Source organism: Apium graveolens, chromosome 3 (genome assembly GCF_009905375.1).
Source record: "Apium graveolens cultivar Ventura chromosome 3, ASM990537v1, whole genome shotgun sequence".
Classification (NCBI taxonomy): domain Eukaryota; kingdom Viridiplantae; phylum Streptophyta; class Magnoliopsida; order Apiales; family Apiaceae; genus Apium; species Apium graveolens.
The window spans coordinates 297,089,907-297,110,082 of NC_133649.1; the positions used below are offsets into that span (position 1 = coordinate 297,089,907).

The 20,176-nt window shown below is 33.8% G+C and overlaps 1 pseudogene; it reads right to left on the reverse strand.

The window, feature by feature from the left end:
* Window positions 1-718: 718 nt before the first annotated feature.
* LOC141713706 (ruBisCO large subunit-binding protein subunit beta, chloroplastic-like) lies at window positions 719-19,475 on the reverse strand (annotated as a pseudogene).
* Window positions 19,476-20,176: the final 701 nt, after the last annotated feature.

Consider the following 20,176-nt stretch of genomic DNA (forward strand, 5'->3'; position numbering starts at 1 on the left):
GGCCAAATGGGCGGGTTTGAACCGCTCATTCGGGACCGGCTCGTACGGAAACCGTAAAATATTCGGCCCGATTCGGGCCGGTTCAAACCCGCACAACCCGCCAAAAGAAGTGAACCGAATACGAATTTAGTTCTAAAAAACCGGGACCGACACTAACCCGCACGAGCCCGCACAGGAGCCGCACGCACTATGCAGACCGCACAGGCCCGCGGGTTAGTGCCTATAAGCTGGAAAATCAGGTACTACAAAAACATGTGCAAACATGATTCATGCAATATAAAATGCCAAGTAAAAAATGGAAGACCATACACAAACTGGATGCAAAATTACCCAAATGTAATTTTATTTAAAGTTTTAATATTATTTGATTTGTAATTTTTTAATGTTTGATGTGGTTTATTCCGTTTTTTTAGAGAGGAGTCCTCTCATATCATTTGTAATTTTTTTAAATTAATAAAATTTATAAAAGGTACCGTCCTCTTTTTAACCAAAAAGTTAAAATAATAAAATTAACTGATTACAATTATAATATTTCGAATAAATTATGTGACATAATAGAAAATAATGTTACATTTTATTAATTATTTTTTAATAAACATTAAATTTCGAATTTTATATAGTAAAAAATATTTATTATACAATTTCAATACATGAATTTAAATTAGAATACAATTCGAATATTAGCATTGAAAATTAAAATACAATAGCACCATTTTAAACAAACAGAGTCTGACACAACATGACACAACTCCACTCAAATTATGCAACACTGAACCGCGTGCCAGCCCGTGCCAGCCCGCGTGCCAGCCCGTGAACCGCCTGACACGCACACAAACTCAGTGCCAAATCCGGGTTACCTTCTGACAGCTCAAACCAGCCCGGCCCGATTCGTTCGCCTTCTAGTGCCGGTTCAGTGTTGATATTTCTCGGTCCCAGCCCGCTACAAACCCGGCCCGGCACGCACGACCCGCACGGATGGCCACCTCTAATTACAACATACGGCCTACTCCCCATAAAAATAAAAATAAGAGTGAATTTTTGTTCTACGTCTCCGAGCTATATTTCCCCGTCTAATTCTGTTCATTGAATAAATGAAACTTTGACTAATAACTAATAGATTTCCTATTTTCCAAGTCGATCCGATCCATTCGTTCGTAGGCCCTGTCTTACGTCCAAGTCTAATATTAGATCATTTTTATTTCATATACTAAGTCAATGACGTATCAATTTGTTTAGATAAAATCTATAAAATAAAAAATGGCAAACTACGATAAATGAAGGTGGCATTACCCAAAATAAAGATTTAACAAAATGAAATTCGTATGAAAAAGACCTATTACTTTTTCACAAAAAAACAAAAGTATTTTAAAATATATCCATTACCAAACCAAAAAGATAATTTTCCAAAATACTATATATATAATCTTTTATCATATAAATCTATTAGTTCTGAAATTAATAAGCCTTCATATATTATTTATGGATCACCATCAGAATTAAAAAACAACCAAAAATTTACTTTTAATTACAACAATTATAAACAAAATTTATTTGAAAGCCTGGAGGAAAAGAACAGGTTAATAATGAAATAAAAAATTCATATAATTTTAACTATTATGAACCTGCTTTTCTCTCTCTTGAGTTTGACCTAGCCAGTTCAATATGCAGAAAATGTCCAGTTTCAGGGTCAAATTTCACACCCTGCAAAGATAAACATAATCTAAAATTTAATATCATTAAAATCTCTTTACCTAAAGAGAACCAATGCATTGGAGCTCAAATATTTATGAAACAATCATATAATGAGAATCAAGGTAAAGGGATGAAAAGGCTAGCCCTTACAAACTGGATTTTCCTTGCTGCAATTATTTCTCTCGACATGAGAACATAAAAAAATCCACTAAAATATCTTTATTACATTGCACCTCAGTCCTCCGCCGTCCCTGGTACACATTGATCGTCCTACTTGGGTTAAGGTTAACACATGAGAGCGAGCATTAAGTATGACTGGTGCCGACTAAGTCTGTCCTTGGTAGTATCTACCTATGTTCCTACTCTTTTTGTTCTATTTTTAAATTCACCTTTCCGATTCATCCTATGCTCCAAATATGTCTTCATCGACTTGATCAATTCTTTCTAATTCACTCTAAGTGTATACAAATACCCTAGATCCGCATTGCAGCCTCGCAACTTTTTGCACGTCCTATCTCTCATTATCATATGTTTCTAAAGAGAAAGATTTTCCGTACACCATACATATATTTCAACTGACCCACATTTGAATAAGAGGAATGGCCAAATATCCCTAGCTGTGGATGAAGTAGATGAAGTTCCACTGAAGGAATTTTACTCTATCAGATACAATTTATATTATGAATGGGTTGAGCTCAGCACATGAATCAGATTACAGCTTAGCAACTCTAAAAATCAGAAAACACACTCCCATAAATTTATTGGTTGAAGAGATTTATGTGATATGAACAATATAGTATGTTAATTTGTTGAATTTACTAAATTATTTAAATTTTTAAATGTATTTTACTGTTATTACCCTAACAGCTTTCATAGAAATGTAATAAATTAGTTTAATGTCATTAAAAAAAGTATGGATTATTAAAAATAAGACTTCTATAAAGATGATGTATTAGTCGCACACGAAAATTCACTTCCTAATTACATTTAATTTGACAGCTTCAAACCAATCTGAAAATTAGGATTTTATGGATCCAATAACCAATTATAATTTTCTAGAACACGGAAGCTCAAAGTTATGCGGGTTTATTATTTATATTATTAAAAACAAAGCTTAGAAACTCTTTTGTGCTAGGCTACTTATAATTTCCTACTAATTACTTATATGTACCTTATTTTATTCGGTAATAAGATTTTTTGAAAGGATTCTTGGAGTGGAATACCATATTAAGAAAACCCGTTGAGTAGGTTAATTTCAAATGGAATAGTCGTAAGGATTTCAGAAAGTCGACTTCAACATAGAAAAGGAAATACTTACTTAAAACTAACATGAAATCAGGATTAGAGGCATTAGAAAACAGAACTATAATACTGAAGAGGAAGTACACAAAAAATATATATTAAAATTGAAGATAAAAGCAACTATGTAAATTACCAGCACTAACATACATAAAAAGTCTTGGAATGAAAGATGTTTAAAGGTATTATTTCATCTGCATGTCACTAGGTGGATATCAGTTTATAATGTGTTTGATTGTCTTTCTTTATATTCTGCACAATTTTCTTTTAATTTTCTTTTAATTATTTAAATTAGTTTAATCTTCTTCACATCATTATTTTATTTATATCCTTATTTTTTATTACTTAACTGTTAAATATTCAGAAAATAATATACCATCTGCAAAATGCTTCGCGGGCATGAGTTCATATTGGATTTGCTTTCAGTATTTTAACACTTCGGTTACCTTGGTTGGGTCGGTAATCCCAACACCCATCAAATCTTCATATTTTCCGGTGGCTGCATTATATCCATACTTCTGGTTTTCCCAGGGAAGTATCTAGATTGCACAACTTTGTTTAAAATGAAAAGTACTACATCACAAAGCAACTAAATAAAAAACAAAAGTAAAACCAAATGGTTTCAATTACCTTTTCACTGACAACACTTCCATTAACACCAGCATTTTTGGCAATTAACTTGAGAGGATAGCTTAAAGCTCTTTTCACTATATCCGCCCCAACCTGCAAGTCACATCTAAGTGTTACTTCTCAAATACTTAGCCAGCGGTTGCCCGTAAAGTACCCAATAAAGTTCTCATCACTTTTGAAGGTGGGGAAAATGAAATAAACTGTTAGAGGAAGCTCCCTTCCAGGATCTTATATTGAATAATATAAGATCCTTGGAAAGGGCCTTCCTCTAACATAAACTTTATCAAATTCTTTACATGAAGTTAACACAGCTGCAAAGGGCATCGATTATAACGTGATCCTGAAAAAAATATTTATACATCCGAGTATTGTCAGATGACGAAACGAAAAAAACTACCTTTTCCTCATCATTCTCAAGACTGTCCTTAATGGCATAAACTTCTGCAGTTAGCCTTAAAAGAGTACAACTGCCACCAACAACAATACCTTCCTCAACACCTGCCTGAGAAATGTTTGGATAGATGCCCTGTTAGCCTCCCTATTTTGAAGCAACCATGTTGACAGTATATCCTTTTTTATCCAGAGATATATGAAAACCTTTGTTGCGTTAAGAGCATCTTCTACTCTAAGCTTTCTATCCTTTAACTCCGTTTCAGTTTGTGCTCCAACCACACATAAAGTGATTTGAAACAACTATAAATAAATTTCCTGTGTCACTCATTAATAAGCTTAAGTGAAGTAAATTTATATTAAACATGCCTGAATGACAGAACAGCTCCGGAGAGCCTTGCAATTCTTTTATTAACTTTTCCTTTTCATTAATATTGCTCTGCAGCCTGCATTATCGAGAACAAGTAATCAGGATTATAGTGAAGCTGTGAACTTAATGTTAGTGTATACTGAAAATATTTATTTGAAGTATGTACATTTATTTTTGGCCAGTTTATTTGAGAATCATTTGAATGTTTACATGTTGTCTAATATTATATATTGTGAACAATCTAGTATCAAATGGGATACAGAATATTAGATTGTTAAATACGGTTATATAATATAATAAGGTTCACAGCACAGGTGGTGTTGGACAATCCACTGGTATGGCTGTAGTATTATTTAGATTAGTTTATATTGACTAATAAATAATACTAGTATACTTTATATATATTGAACATGATCAAATTTAGAATTGTTCCCTTAATACTGATTAAGAAGGAGAACTAAGATTCTATGTTATTATTAATGCTTAGATTCTTAATCCGGAAATAGTAATTGACACGTGTATATTATTTACATGCTTTGATTTATATATGAAATAATTCTTTTGAATTATATCATTATATTTTGGGTGATGGAATTATATACATGGTGGATATTATTTATTGAAGGAATCCATGTCCTGATAATATTCGGGTTAATGATGTCCCCTTGAAAGCTCAAAAAGATTTAATTATGTGAAACCCTGCAGGTGGAATTTATTCTGGCATAATTAAATAAAGGTTGAGTGGATGATCAAGGATAAAAGATATTAATTAAATAAATTATCAGTAATTTATTTAATTAATAGACATATGATATTTTAAACATGGGGAATTTAATAAGCAAATAATATTGAAACCGAATTAATTAAATTACGGTATTAGGAAAGGTAGTGCAAATATTAATTCTTTAGTGGATTGAATTAATATTTAATTACATTGGGCTAGGCTCAAGATGTAATTAGAAGGCCCGACCTAATTATCCATGGTCCCTATTGTAGCCTATATATATTCTTATTCTCTTCTTGCTTGGAATTGTGTGAAAACATATTGTAGCCACCAAGGAGCAAGAAGAGAGGATAACTTGAGAAGACGGAGGCCACACTTCGCTCAAGGGAATTTGGGAATACAATAGAAGAGCGTGGAATCAACCATTAACAAGGTAATCCTCTTTTCGTAATCTTTATCGTAAAACGTAGTAACACCCTAAGTCCGTGGTTCCCGACACTTAAAACATTCAAAAGGAGGGGTTACTAACCTCAATGTAGTTTCTAATTTGAGATACACGCTTACTAACTGCTTCTTGCATACTTCCATCCCCGACAATTGTGGTTGCATCCTTTGTCAGAACAACCTTGGCCGCTTGAACCAGTACATCTTTGTCAGTTTTGTCTAAAGTAAGTCCGACTTCTTCTCTAATCACAGTCCCTACAAATGACAAAGGTTACAAAAAGAAACATGAGCATATGAGAAGTGTGCAATACCCAAGCTTGGTAGATACTGAATGCAAATGGTAGGATGGGGGAGAGAGAGGGAGAGAGAGAGACCTCCGGTAAGATTGGAAATGTCAACAAGATACTGACTCTTTCTTTCCCCAAATACAGGAGCTTTGAGTGCAGCAATCTCAAGGCCCCTCTAAGTTTGTTCACAACAAGATTCGCTGGAGCTTCTTTCTCAATATCTTTCCACAAAATTTAAAATGGGGTAGCTACCTCTAATGGCATCTTCTAAGACATTTACAAGATCCCTTGCATTTGCCACTTTCTTGTCAACTACTAGTAGCTGCAAAATAACTTTTCCTAAACACTCTAATCGTTTACATATATTCAATCACTTAAAATTTATTAGAACACAAACAAGGAATGACTCACCTTGCAGTTCTCATATTCAACAGTCATCTTTTCAATATTAGTCACAAAGTACGGTGAAATATAACCTCGATCAAACTGGATTCCTTCAACTATATAAACTGTTATCAGCACTTATCCCCTCTTTCAGGGTCACCACACCTTTTCGACCCACTTTACTCATTGCTTCTGATATCATATTTCCTATTTCCTATTTATTTCCACAATTAACTGCAGCTACATCTGCCAATTCACTATCTACAACAAGAAATTTCATTATGACAAGCACTCTCTTCTTTGAAAGTAACAAACCATCATCAGGACAGTCATCAGTTGTATTCTGCATGCTTGAAAGAAGATATCCATCTAACACATGCTTGTCTTCAATATCTGGTGATGCAAGCCTGGATGACACTATATCACCAGTTTCAGTATTTCTTGGATCCACATTTCCGGTAACATTAGGATCCTCCTCAACACTTGATGTTAATTCTTCAATTGCAACATTAGGGGCTACATGCTGGTCAGTTATAGAATTATTTTTCCCTTTTTCCTTTTCCTTCTCCCTTATTCTCTCCTCTCTTCGGAGTTTTTTTCCTTTTCCTTTAATCTTCTCCTTTGCACCTCAAGGTTTGCACCAATATACCCATCTCCCATGTGTTTCAAAGTCGTTCTTTTTTGCCCCTGAAGTACTGAAAACGTACCTTTTTAACCTTGGACAGATGGGTATATTGGTGCAAACCTTGAGGTTCAAAAGCTCACTAAGCCTTTCTTAAAAGTATTACTAAATGGAATTCTTGGTACATAGTACTACTACTAAAAGACAACACATCCTAGGAAAAAACGGTTACAAATTTGCACCAAACATTCCTCTCACCAACTAATACATTCTCCTAGACAACTTTAAAGACCTGTATCCTATTACATGCAGTATATAAACCCTCCCAAATCCATGTGAAGGCATCAACATATTCAACCTTATAATTAAACAGATCACAGAAACAAGTACACACAGATTCAGGAAAAAGAAACCAGCAAGACAACGGATACAGTAGCAGGTCACGTGTTACTTCAGCTTGCCTTTGATAGTACATTTTCAATGTCCCATATGAAAATTGAGAGAAGGCCATGCCATCGCAACTGCAGCAGCGCGCTGCACAAGCCAAAAGATGCACGTGGTACAGCATGCTTTCAGCACAGGAATGTTGCCTTTTCTAAGAAACAGTCATGGATTGATTGCTCCATATCTGTAGCTGCACCAAAGAGCTCTCCACAATCTCTAATTACCTGTGATTTTTCGGGTACAAACAAAGGAGATTATGGATTTTTATTACTTACAGATAGAAGAACATGTAGAATTTCATTAGGTAGATGATAAAATCTCTTCAATTTTAGTTTCCATAGAATTAGAGAGTACTTCTGTAAATTTACTTCTTAACAAAGTACTCGGACTCCTGTATGGACTAATCATGGCATAAAAGAACTACTTTTATTATCATCCATTGACGTACAATTTGATGCAAATGCAATTAATGTTGGGTATTAGCCACATTGTTATGGACACAGCTCGACATGAAAAATTCACTGTTTTTTGTCAACCTCAAGATGCACTGATGCTTAGCTTCAAAATCCTAAACTATAGTCAGTTCGTTTAATGATAATTGAAAAACACCATTTAACTAAAAGACAATAGTAAGTTCATGTCAACACACAGTACATGCCTTTTCTTCAGCATTGCAAGTCCAGGTTCAGATCTTACATTTACGTATTTAGGTTAATGTGCCTATATAACTTGGTAACAAGGTGGTTGTGTGTCAGTCTACAACATGCACAATAAACTTAATTTTCTTTGCTCTTGGCTGAATTGACTTTGTTAAACTTTATTTTTCTTCTTTGAGCATCAAATAAGAATCAAAAGACTAAGAGCAAACTAATGTCTTTAGAGTTACAAGGAAATATGTATTTAGGAAGAAACGGTTATCACTTATCACTTTGCACCATCCATTTCCTTTGCCAACTAACACTTTCTCCTAAACAACTACACTATCCTTTAATTCTATTACATTAAGTAGATAAATCCCGTTGTTCATGCAAAGACATCAAGATATTCATACTTAAACTCAAGTATTGTAAAACCAACTGACGGCTATGCCACACAATGACATAGATAAACATCAGATAATAATTTTAGGAATTCTGCTCAATCATATTTACATGGAAAACATAATAACATGTTAAAAATACACAGTGTCATGTTAAAAAAAGGTAGCTAATCAGGGTCTGATACAAATCTCGAGAGAAGGCCATACCATCACAACTGCAGCTGTGTGCTGCACAAAGTCCAAATCTGCGCTTTGTCAGGGAGGTGTATAGTAAAAAGAAATAAACCAGTTAAATAAATAGCAGAAACAATACAGTTTAGGAAGTCAAAAGTAGCTAGCAGCTGTTTTTTAAAGCATATATTGCTGATGCTCCTTAATAGAGCAGGACTGTAGGGAGTGAGTAAAGTATCTCTTTCACTTCCGTCTCCTCCGTTGGCTTAATTTACAAATTCGGGCAAAATTGTGTTTATATTTATAATCCCAATGATACCTCATTTTATCATTTCGTCTAAACTCCTGAACTCATATACTCCATTTTCCCAAATTTACAGTAGTAAAATGGTCATTTCTGAACATACTGTTACAGATACAGAAGTAACAGAATGAAATAAGTGCGTGTCATTATGATGTTTATCGATATCCAAAATCCTACCCTATCAGTTGACAGTACGTCTAAACATAAGTAGTCAACAAACGATCACTGCTGTACTTAAGAAGGAAATCAAAATACTGGAGGTCACGTATGAAGATTCAAAATGATTTTGTGACTTCTAGACTATCAGGACAAAATAATGTAGTGGTATAGCAGACCGTTATTGGTTTACAAATTTAGTAACTAAGAGTGTGTACTTAAAAACATAAATTAAAGATTTAATGTTGTATAGTCATACCAACCCATCTTATATAGCCATGATACCAAAACAATAAAAATTCTAAAAATTGAGATCTCTATTAACTTAAATGTAACAGTTTATGTCTTCAACTGCCTACGTTATGTTTTACTATTACTATATATAAGATTATAGAGCATCCAACATCTAAACATGATACAGATACAACCGTCTTAGTATAATCTTTTAGTGTCTTTGTTTTTCATCATTTATCCAACAATAAGTAGGCAAAATGTGGTTGCCAAGAAGAATACAATATCTACAAGTGCTTTAGTAGAAGGAAATGCAGTACTTCATGGCTACTACAACATGAGGACTAATTATAACATCATTTTTAGTGCATACCATTAATGTTTTTGACTTAAATAAAAACTAAAGTAAGAACATTTTTTCACTTCTATTTAATAATTATCACAGTAAAGATTCAAGGTTCTATACTCAAGCCAACATAACCCAAGCTCTATGGCCTACAGCTACAGGATACTCCATCTCTCTTGGTAACAAGAAGTCAAGGGTTCACGCCTAAGAGGAGGCATGTGCGTGCTACTGTTTAAACTTTTTTAAATCAAACAGAAACCTATCTTATAAATAAATATAAATCTAAAACAGTTACTACCACAAAAGAGACTCTTGTTAACTTCAATGAACATAATTTGTCACTACCAAAGAACTATATTCCATAGGAATAGTCACTGCTCACTACTTTAGGCATGATAATACCGTTAGAGATGCCTTAAAACTGCAGTTAAATTTTGAAACAAGGATACAGCTCAAAGACATTTCTCTTGCCAAGTAGCACTTCAACATGGATTACCTCCCTGTCCCTTGTCCAATTAAGTGCACTATCTCGTAAATAGTATGTGATTTGTGCATAAATTGTATATATAATCCTGTAAGTAGAGAAATTGTTTTCATTAAAAACACTCAAAGAACTTGTAAAAGTCTTAAAATTTTAAGACACTTACCATAAAAATGAATCTTTTAAAGAATACTTTTCATATAGAGAAGCTGAAAAATAATATCTACAAAGATAAACAAGAAGTAGACAAATCAATTTATGTCATTTTTCTTGCACTAAAGGAGGAAAATCTGTTTAACATTGAACATATAAAACAGTAGACAAAATATTTCACAATCAACATTACAAACAAACAAGTTAATTTTGTAGAACAACAGTTTATGCCCACATGTGACTAGTGAGTCTTCTTCTCTGAACACTAAGAGTGCTAGACCGACTCTTTATATTATTGGATTATTAGCAACTACAAGCATCAAAACCAAGGTAATAAAACAGACCACATGCACAGAAATGAAGAACTAAGCTTGTCATTAACTTAGGAATATAAACTACAACGGCACAAGATACATTGATCCAAACACACGATAACTAAGTAAAGCAAGAATTTTCCTCATAGATTAAATCACACTTAGTCAATCATGTCTGAAACTATATAATGAAATTCGTTAGACATTGGAATTTTACTACATTAGAGATTAGACGAAACATCCCGCTTCCAGCATCCCAAACAAACACGTTTCTACTGAAGGACAACGGTTTATGTCTACCTGTGAGCAGTGGAATCTACTATGGAAATCAAAATCATTGGAATACTAGTCACCCTAAGCAAGTAAGCATACAATGGTAAAAAAGATAAAAAAACAAATTAGGCAGAAGAATCAAGGACAGCTAAAAACCTAGGTACATTAACTGCTAAAAACCTGGGTACATTAACTGCTAAAAACAACAACACAAACAACATAAAGTACCTTGGTGCAAACATAGATAACGAACTGCCACAGAGCATTCTCCTCCTAGATTAATTCACATTTCATTCTTTCAGTCCAACTCAGCCATTTCTCTTACAATATAAAAACCCTTCAATGCCTGCACATTTTTGCAAGCTATATACTTCCAATCTAACACTCAAATAAACTCCACAACCCCAGAAATACGTTTTCAGAAGGAAATTAAATATTAAGAAAACAAAGGATGCCGCATCAGGTCAGATGATAAATCAATATGTCAATGATAGTAGCTTATCAATGTCTGAAACAGATATTGAGAGAAGGTCATACCATCGCCATTGTGGATGCGCACTACACAAATCAAAAGCTTCACATACAGCTTGATTTCAACATGGGAATGTCGTCCGAAAGAAACAGTCGTACAGTAATTGCTCAGTATCCATATCTTCTTCCAAAATCCTTACAAATGATTCGCTTGCGAGAGCAAGTCAGGTAGGAGTATAGTGGACAGATATGAAACAATCAAATAGATAACACAAATTAGAAATTTGAGAAAATATAGAGCAGCTTTTAGTTGTTCTCAAAGCAAATAATGCTAATGCTTTTGTTTGGAACAATCATGTAAGGAGTATGTACAGTACTTTCTTCTACTTCCATATCCGCTGTTTAGCTTAATGTATAGAGTTCTACTGCACATTGTGTATGAATATTATTCACAATTACACTCTTTTCCTAATGAGTTGTCTGATCTCCTGCACTCGGATGCTATATTTCTAACATTCTCTGATGAATTTATTTTAAAGCTATTATATGTATAGCTATTTCATTTACATATGCTATCTACTCAAAATGATTATTAGAAACTTTGATAAAACACATAAGATAGACTATGGATGCAGATCCCTGAATGTGGCAAGGCAATTAAAACTCTCTGGTAAACTAGATTCGAGTCCACCCTCTTTTCCCAAGTTAAATGTCAAGTCATTCATTAATCAAAATAAAGAGAATATCTAACCATGTTTACAACTACTATTTCTTTCTTAAGTAAGATATCACCAGCCTTTCCGTTACATTATTCTTTGTTTCATAGGAAAGTTTGTTAATAATATCACCATCAACTTTCTTCTAGTTTCCTCATTCTTTATCATGTACATAGCCAGTAATTTAAAGTATTTATTTTAACTCTGTAAAAACCCAACTAGATAATAGTAATATTTGTTACCGTACTCCATGAAATTTTGTGTGCTGAACATATAACGTAAGAGGGGTTGGTGGTTTCAACATAATTTTATTAATATTGACCAACGAAACATTTTACATTTCAAATCAATGATGCTAGTAAGTAAAGTATTAACAAAGTATAAGGACATGATAAAGTAGATGTCACATACCACAAATTTAGAGATATTACATTAATTCAGTAAGCTAAGATCCTTAAACTTTTTGGCATCCCAACTTCGGAAACAAAGCTCCAATTTTATCCCCAACATCACTTTAAATTAAGTACTCCAAACAACAATTAAGCAAAAATTGGTTGGGTTGGAGTATTCAATTCTAAAGGACGTCAGGGAAAAATATCATGACTACTACCACATGAGGCCAACGTATAAAACATCACTTCTAGAGCATAACGTTATTGGTTTTCACATCATAACAAATAAACGAAAAGAGCATCATTTTAATTCATTTTAGTAACAATGACTAAATGTCGTGTATGCTAACCAACACATCTCATAAATAAATACGAGTCCAAAACATTTACAGTCTACCAAAAATGAGATTTAAGAACTTTATCTCCTGGGGACAATCACTACTCCAAGCGTGATAATATAGTTAGAGATGCATTAAAAAAAGTTACTATTTTGTAACCTAGTACCACTTGAAACAATTTTTAAAACATTACGAAAATCTCTCTTGCCAACTAACACTTTTTCGTGGACTATTTCACAGTCCTTTGTCCAATTACATGCACTATATAATCTATGCCGCAGCTTTACATTTTTCACCAATGCATCTTTGCCTCTTTGGGAGAACCATACCATTATTAAATAAAGGTGCATTCTGCACAAGCAACAAGGTGCACGGCCCACTGAATGTTTTCATCATAGATATATTACATTTCCTAAAAAACTGTCATGGAATGATTGTACCAACTTATACATTCTCCAAGGCAACTTTAAAGACCTGTACCCTATTAGTTGCAGTATATAACCCTCCCAAATCCATGTGAAGGCATCAACATTTCAACCTTATAATCAACCACATTACAGAAACAAGTAGATACAGATTCAGGAAAAAGAAACCAGCAAGACAATGCATCAGTATCAGGTCACGTGTCGCATTGTTATAGACACAACTCAATATATAAATATGAAAATTTAATCACCTTTTTTGTCAATCTCAACAAGCTCTGACGCATAGCTTCGTATTCCTAATTTATAGTCTGAACAATTAATGATAATTGGGAAATACCAATCAACTAAAAGATAATAGTAGGTTCATGTCAATACACAGTACATGCCTTTTCTTCAGCTTTGCAAATCCATATTCAGATCCTATTCTAAATAGGACATTTTCAGGATTTTTGTAGTTGGTAGTACAATTCAAAAACCAGAGCATCTACGTATAATGTGCCTATATAACTTGGTAATGAGGTGGTTACGACATATCAGAACACAACATGCAAGAAAATTTATTGTGCTTGTTTGTTTTTGATAAACTGACTTTGTTAAACTTTATTTTTTCATCTTTGAGAATCAAAAGACTAAGAGTCAATTTAAATAACTATATGAATGTAGTTAGAGCTACAAGGAAATAGTTTAGTCTTTTTTTTTGTCTTTATCCAGGCAGGGCAGGCCAGTTATTTATCATCTGGATTATTTCATACCCCACCACCCTCCCTTTTCTACAACAGCATGCAAGCTTGCTATGAAATGAATATATATATATATATATATGCAAACCAGATTTTTATTGGCTAATACTAAATAGAAATAATAATTTTGGCAAGGAAATATGGTTATATAATATGGTTAAAAAAAGTTGCTAGGCATAGTGCACTACATGCCAAAGAATTTTTTTAGAAGTTTCAGTACCAAAAACAGAAAAGACAACCAAAAGCTAGTTGGTAGGGCTACAATAAAGTTGCCAAGTCTTCTTTCTTGTCTTCCACCCCAGGCCAGTAAAAATCAATAATCTAAAAAAGACATTTTTTAAGTTTTAATTTCATAGTTTGCAAGTTTGTAATAAATAAAAATATGAATATTACTACGTAAATTACGTAGCAACTTCAAAAGAAGACAAACCTGCATTTTAGTTCAGAATTGAAGAAATCAGATTAGGTACATTTTACGAAGCTTGATTGGGTTCCAGCATCATCTATGAAGGTTGAAGATTGAGAAACTTACGAATACTATAACTCTAAAAGCATATCATTCTGCACTCAAAGGAATGATATCAGTGGAGTAGAGTGTTTCAGTGCAGTAACAAAACGATCATTTAAGAACATACTTTAATAGACTGTTGCAGATACATATCAATGAAGTGCAGGGCATTTTGTTGTTAATTTAAGATACTGTTATTGGTTTTACATATTTATTTTTAAGAGTGTGTACTTTCAAATGTAAATTACACCTCCAATGTTGCATAGTCATACCCACCCATCGCATAAGGAACCATAAATCCAAAACAAAAAAAAATTCTTAAAAAAAGGGATGATTTGTTAACTTATATATAACAGTTGATGTCTTTAAGTGCAACCTTTTGTTTTGATCCCATAGGAGATGTAACTAGTGAGGCACTTGAAAATAAAGTTAGAGATGCCTAGATGGAATGTTGTTATTTCAAACATAGTACCAGATCAATTCCTTGAAACATAATACTACAAAAAAGACAACAATTTTGAGGAATAGATGGTTAGCACTTTGCACCATACATTTGCCTTTCAAACTAACACTTTCTCCTAGACAAATACACTATCCTTTTAATTCTATTATATGCAATACATAAACCCCATTATTCAAGCAAAGGCATCAACATGATCAGACTTGAACTCAAGTATCGTAAAAACCAGTTGACAGCTATGCCATGCAATGACATAAATCTACATCAGATATTAATTTTAGGAATATCACTCAATCATCTCTACATTGAAAACGTAGTAGTAATACAGTTTCAAAAATACACAGTGTCGTGTTATCTTTCTTGTACTGGAGGAAAATTTTAAAACATCTTAGCAAATAAAAAAGAAAAACATTACTTTCAACATCATAAACAGAGAAGTCTATATTGTAGGACAACAGGTTACGTCTATATGTGAGTAGTGGAATCTTCTAAAAACACTTATTCTGTTAAAGTCTCTCCAGGCATCAGATCTAAGGTAAATAAACAGATCTCAAGCATAACAAATTAAGAGAAATACGAAAGAGAAGAGAAGGAATCAGCTTAGCCTAATCAAGCCAAACCACTCAATTTATAATATTTGAATACATAGAGAGTATATTAAGCTTATAACAAAAAGCAGTTCCCTAGAAAAAAATGAAACACGCTTTTCGTAAACCTAGTATCATATACTACTAAACATAACAACACAAGTACCTAGGTCGAAACGATAAATAACTAACTGAACTAGGCATTTTCCTCCTATGTCAAATCACACTCAAGTCACTCATTCCAGCTAAAGAATATATAAACCCTTTGAAAGCATGCATGCATTTCAGGCTATTTAGTTTATTTGTAACAGTTAGCTAAACCACAAACATTGTAACTGGAAGAGAAGTATAGATTAAGAAAACAATGAATGTAACATCAGGTCGTATGCTGAATCAATATGTCTATGATAGTAGCTTATCAATATCTGATACAGATATCGAGAGAAGGCCATACCATCGCAACTGCAGCTGTGCGCTGCACAAGTCAAAAGCTGCACCCACCACTTGTTTCCAACATGGGAATTTTTGCATTTCCAAAGCAGTCATGGAGTGATTGCTCTGAATCCATAACTTCTTTTAAAAAGGCTTTATACATGCTTCACTTATCTGCGCTTTGTCAGGTAAGTGTAGAGCAAAAAGAAATGAACTAGTTGTATATATAGCAGAAATAACACGGTTTAGGAACTCAAAAGTTGCTAGCAGCTGCTTCTTAAGGCATAAAATGATGATGCTCTTTAAGGGAAGAGTAGTGTAAGGAGTGAGTACAGTCTCTCTTTCACCTCCATCTCCTCAATTTAACTTAATGTATAAATTCGTGTGCACATTGTGTTTATATATTATCCCAAATATACAGATAACTTTTTAATTTACAGTAGTAAAACAGTCATATCAGAACATACTATAACAGATATGAATCAATGAAATACAATAGGTGCATGTGATTTTTTTTTGTTAATCGATATCCAAAACCCTATCAATTGACAGTACAACTAAACAATAAGTAGTCAACAAACGATTTATGTTGCAGTTCAAGAAGGAAATGCAAAATACTGGAGATGAGATCACGTACGAAGAATTCAATGACATTTTAAAGCATTACAACCGTACAAAAATCAGGACAAAACAACTACAGTTGTATAGCAAACCGTTACTGCTTTACAAATTTAGTAACTAAGAGTGTGTACTTTAAAAACATAAAATACAGATTTAATGTTGTGTAGACATACCTACCCATCTCATTTATGTCCATGAATCCAAAACAATGAAAATTCTAAAAAAAGAGATCCATCCTTAACTTATACATAACAGTTTATGTCTTTAAGTGCACCATTCTGTTTTACTCTTACACTAAAAATTTGATTCCATAGGATATGTCACCAGTGGGACGCTTGACAATTTCGTTGGAGATGCCTAAATACAAAGTTGTTATTTCAAATATAGTATTAGATCAATTCCTTGGGAAACATAATACTAGCAAAAGACAGCAATTTTAAGGAAGAAGCAGCTACCGCTTTGCACCATACCTTTTCCTTGCCAACTAACAGTTTCTCCTAGAAAATTACACTATCCTTTATATGACGTGCAGTATATAAACCACCTTTTATCATGCAGCGACATTAAACTATTCAGTCTTAAACTCAAGTATTGTAAAACCAGTTGACGACTATGCCCCAGACAATTATTTTTGGAATTCCGCTCAATCAAATTTACAAGGAAAACATAATAATACAGTGTTAAGAATACACAGTGTCTTTTCATCACAGGTACTGGAGAAGGAAATTTGGTAGACATCTTAGCAAGTAAAATAGACAAACATATCACTTTCAACATCACAAACAGAGAAGTCTACACTTTAGGACGACAGTTTATGTCCAGATGTCAGTAGTGGAATCTCCTACTAAAACTAAGAATTCTGCTATTACCGTTCAAGTCATATATTGGTTTATGTCCACATGTTTTGTGTCATATAAATCATCTCATATAATTACCGAATCTAGTAGATTTTTCTGTCCTCACTCCTCTCAGTACTACAAATTTGAACACAAATCTTATATTGGTTCAATTTCTAACAAATAGGAACAAAAAGAACCTCACTTGGTTGTTATCTACAATCCAAGAAAAATTAAACATGCAAGTAAACATAGACTTACAGTGTGACATTCTCAGTGGTGCCCCAACTCTCCATTTTCGCTACTAAAGCATTTGGAAATGGAGGTGTGTTTTATTTTATTTTTTCAAAATGGCCGTAAAGGTTTTTAATAACTCAAAATAACTCACTGATTGTGATTTAATATAAAAACAATATTCATCATCAAATTGGAGGCTGCCCTCTATATGACTAGGCAGAATTCAAAAAAACGGATGATGGTCCAATTAGAAGCTTTTCAGGAGGAGAGAAGAGAAAGCAAGGCATACACCTGTACATTAGCCATTCAATGAAATCCTCTTCTTTCAATCTTAGGAGAGATTGTCGAGTCTCGTCTCCTAGCACTGACCAAAAATCAACAAATGTGTCAACAGAGAGCCTGGAAATATGTAGTGCACTCACATCCCATGCCCTCTTCAATAACTAGTCATATCTTGACCTATCCATCCTTGACCTCCACCAACACAAGCATCTGGATCAAGCAGCTCCCTTTCTCTTTCTCTTGCTCAGGCACTGTCGAAGACCTGATTTAAAAAAGTATCGACAAGTCAAAAAGTATATGATTAAGAGGAAGACATTTGATAAACAAAAACAGATAGGTAATTATAATTTGGAGCCCTTTCAGGGATTTTGAATACAAATAGCAATCCAAAAGGGTAAGTGTGCCATATCTAGACGTGGTCAGACCTCCCCAAGGATGGACAGACGATCTTGCAAATCATCTTGCAACACATTGGAAACGCTCAAATCACCATCGCTTTTACTTTTCAAAGTCACAACTCTATTACAAGGGAGAGGTACAAGAGCTCCATCCTGCAGCAAAGACTTCCCATACAAGACAATATGTAAAAACCCTGCGAGAAGCAAACCATTACATCTTGAACAGTACATATTATTGCGTGTTTGCTCAAAGAGGGTTTGCTTATCATTTTTCAAGAGCCTGAAGCGACAGCTCAGTCCAAAACTACAGCACAAAATGTACCCCTAATCAGTTTTACAGCACATAATTTGATGTACTAGTCAGAAATTGTAAATAAAAATTCTGATTCAATTCTAACTCTAGAAGTATGAAAATTTAAGCATAAGAAACTGATTCTGCAAAACTGTTTTATTGGAAAATGTTTCGTTTGCTTTGCACGGTCGGCTCTTGCCATTTCTTCAGACTTCTTATGCACTTTCTCGTGAAATCCCCTACCGCATATAAATCATGTCACATAATTACCAAATCTAGCAGATTTTTCTGTCCCCACTCCCTAGTACTACAAACTTTGAACACAAATCTTACTTGTTTTCAGCAACAATGTTACATTATTGGTTCAAATTCTAACAAAAGAACTCACTTGCTTGTTATCTACAATCCAAAACAAAAATTAAACATGCAAGTAAATATAGACGTACAATTTGACACTCTCAGTAGTGCCGCAACTCTCCGTTTCCACTACTAAAACATTTGTAAATGGAGGTGTATCTATATTTTTTTTCTAAATGGTCGTAAAAGTTTTTAATAATTCAAACTAACACACTGATTATGATTTAATATAAAAACAATAGTCATCATCAAATTTTAACATCTTACTCAGTGCTAAGTTTGTCAGGATGAACATTGTACTCCTTGGAAAAGACAAAAGGGACAATTCCTTGTAAATGCACAGGACAGATGTAAGGGAAGCTCCTGAACTACGACACTGCAAGGGCAGTACAAAACAGTAGATGTGTTTGGGCTCGGAGGGTAAAATGCCAGCAAGCTATTAATAAACTGTTCAAGATGTAATAGATTGTTAAAGAACAGTACTTAGCTGCTATTAATCTTGCAAATAAATTGTCACTTCCTCTCTAATTACATGAGACTGTCTTTTTTCTTTTTCCCTATAGCTCCTTCGACTCTTTCCTTTGCTCTACTACCAAGTCAGTCAACTACACACTCTATCTTCTTAGCCAGAATCTATATAAAAAGAAAACATCCAATGTAACATTCAGTTGTTAACAGGGTAATGAAATTTCAAAAGGGTTACCTGTTTTTGACAGCAGCCAGAAGAGGGGTTCAGTTTCACACCATCACCAAGATGTAGTAAACTAATGTAACGGGAAGAGCTATCGGCATTTCAAATTTAACCCTGAAACTAAATCATTTATAGAGCATTAATATCCGAGATAACGGTTTTTCATAAATCAAAATAACGCACTGAATGTGAACTAATATAAGCACAATATTCATCATCAAATTTTAACATCTTATCCGGTGTTAAGTTTGTCGGGATGGACATTGTACTCCTTGCCAAAGACAAAAGGTACAATTCCTTGAGGAGAGGCTGCCTAAAAATGCACACAGACCAAATGTAAGTAAAGTTACTGAACTAGTATACAGCGAGGGCATAGCGTTACAATAACTTGAAAAAAGTAGGTTTGAGCACTGCTTACCTTACCTGAACAATGGAAACATATAGCAAAACTCCTTTCAAAATCAAACCAGCCATGATAGAAGAATCAGCCACGACTGCAGGAGGTGTGAGGAATCTAATATCCATTTTTTTATATTTTCATTGGATGTATAACATCACTAGAACTAACCGGAACTGACCAAGACTCAACATTGCCATCCCAAGACCAGTATCAGAAAGTATGGGTATCGATATTTCAAT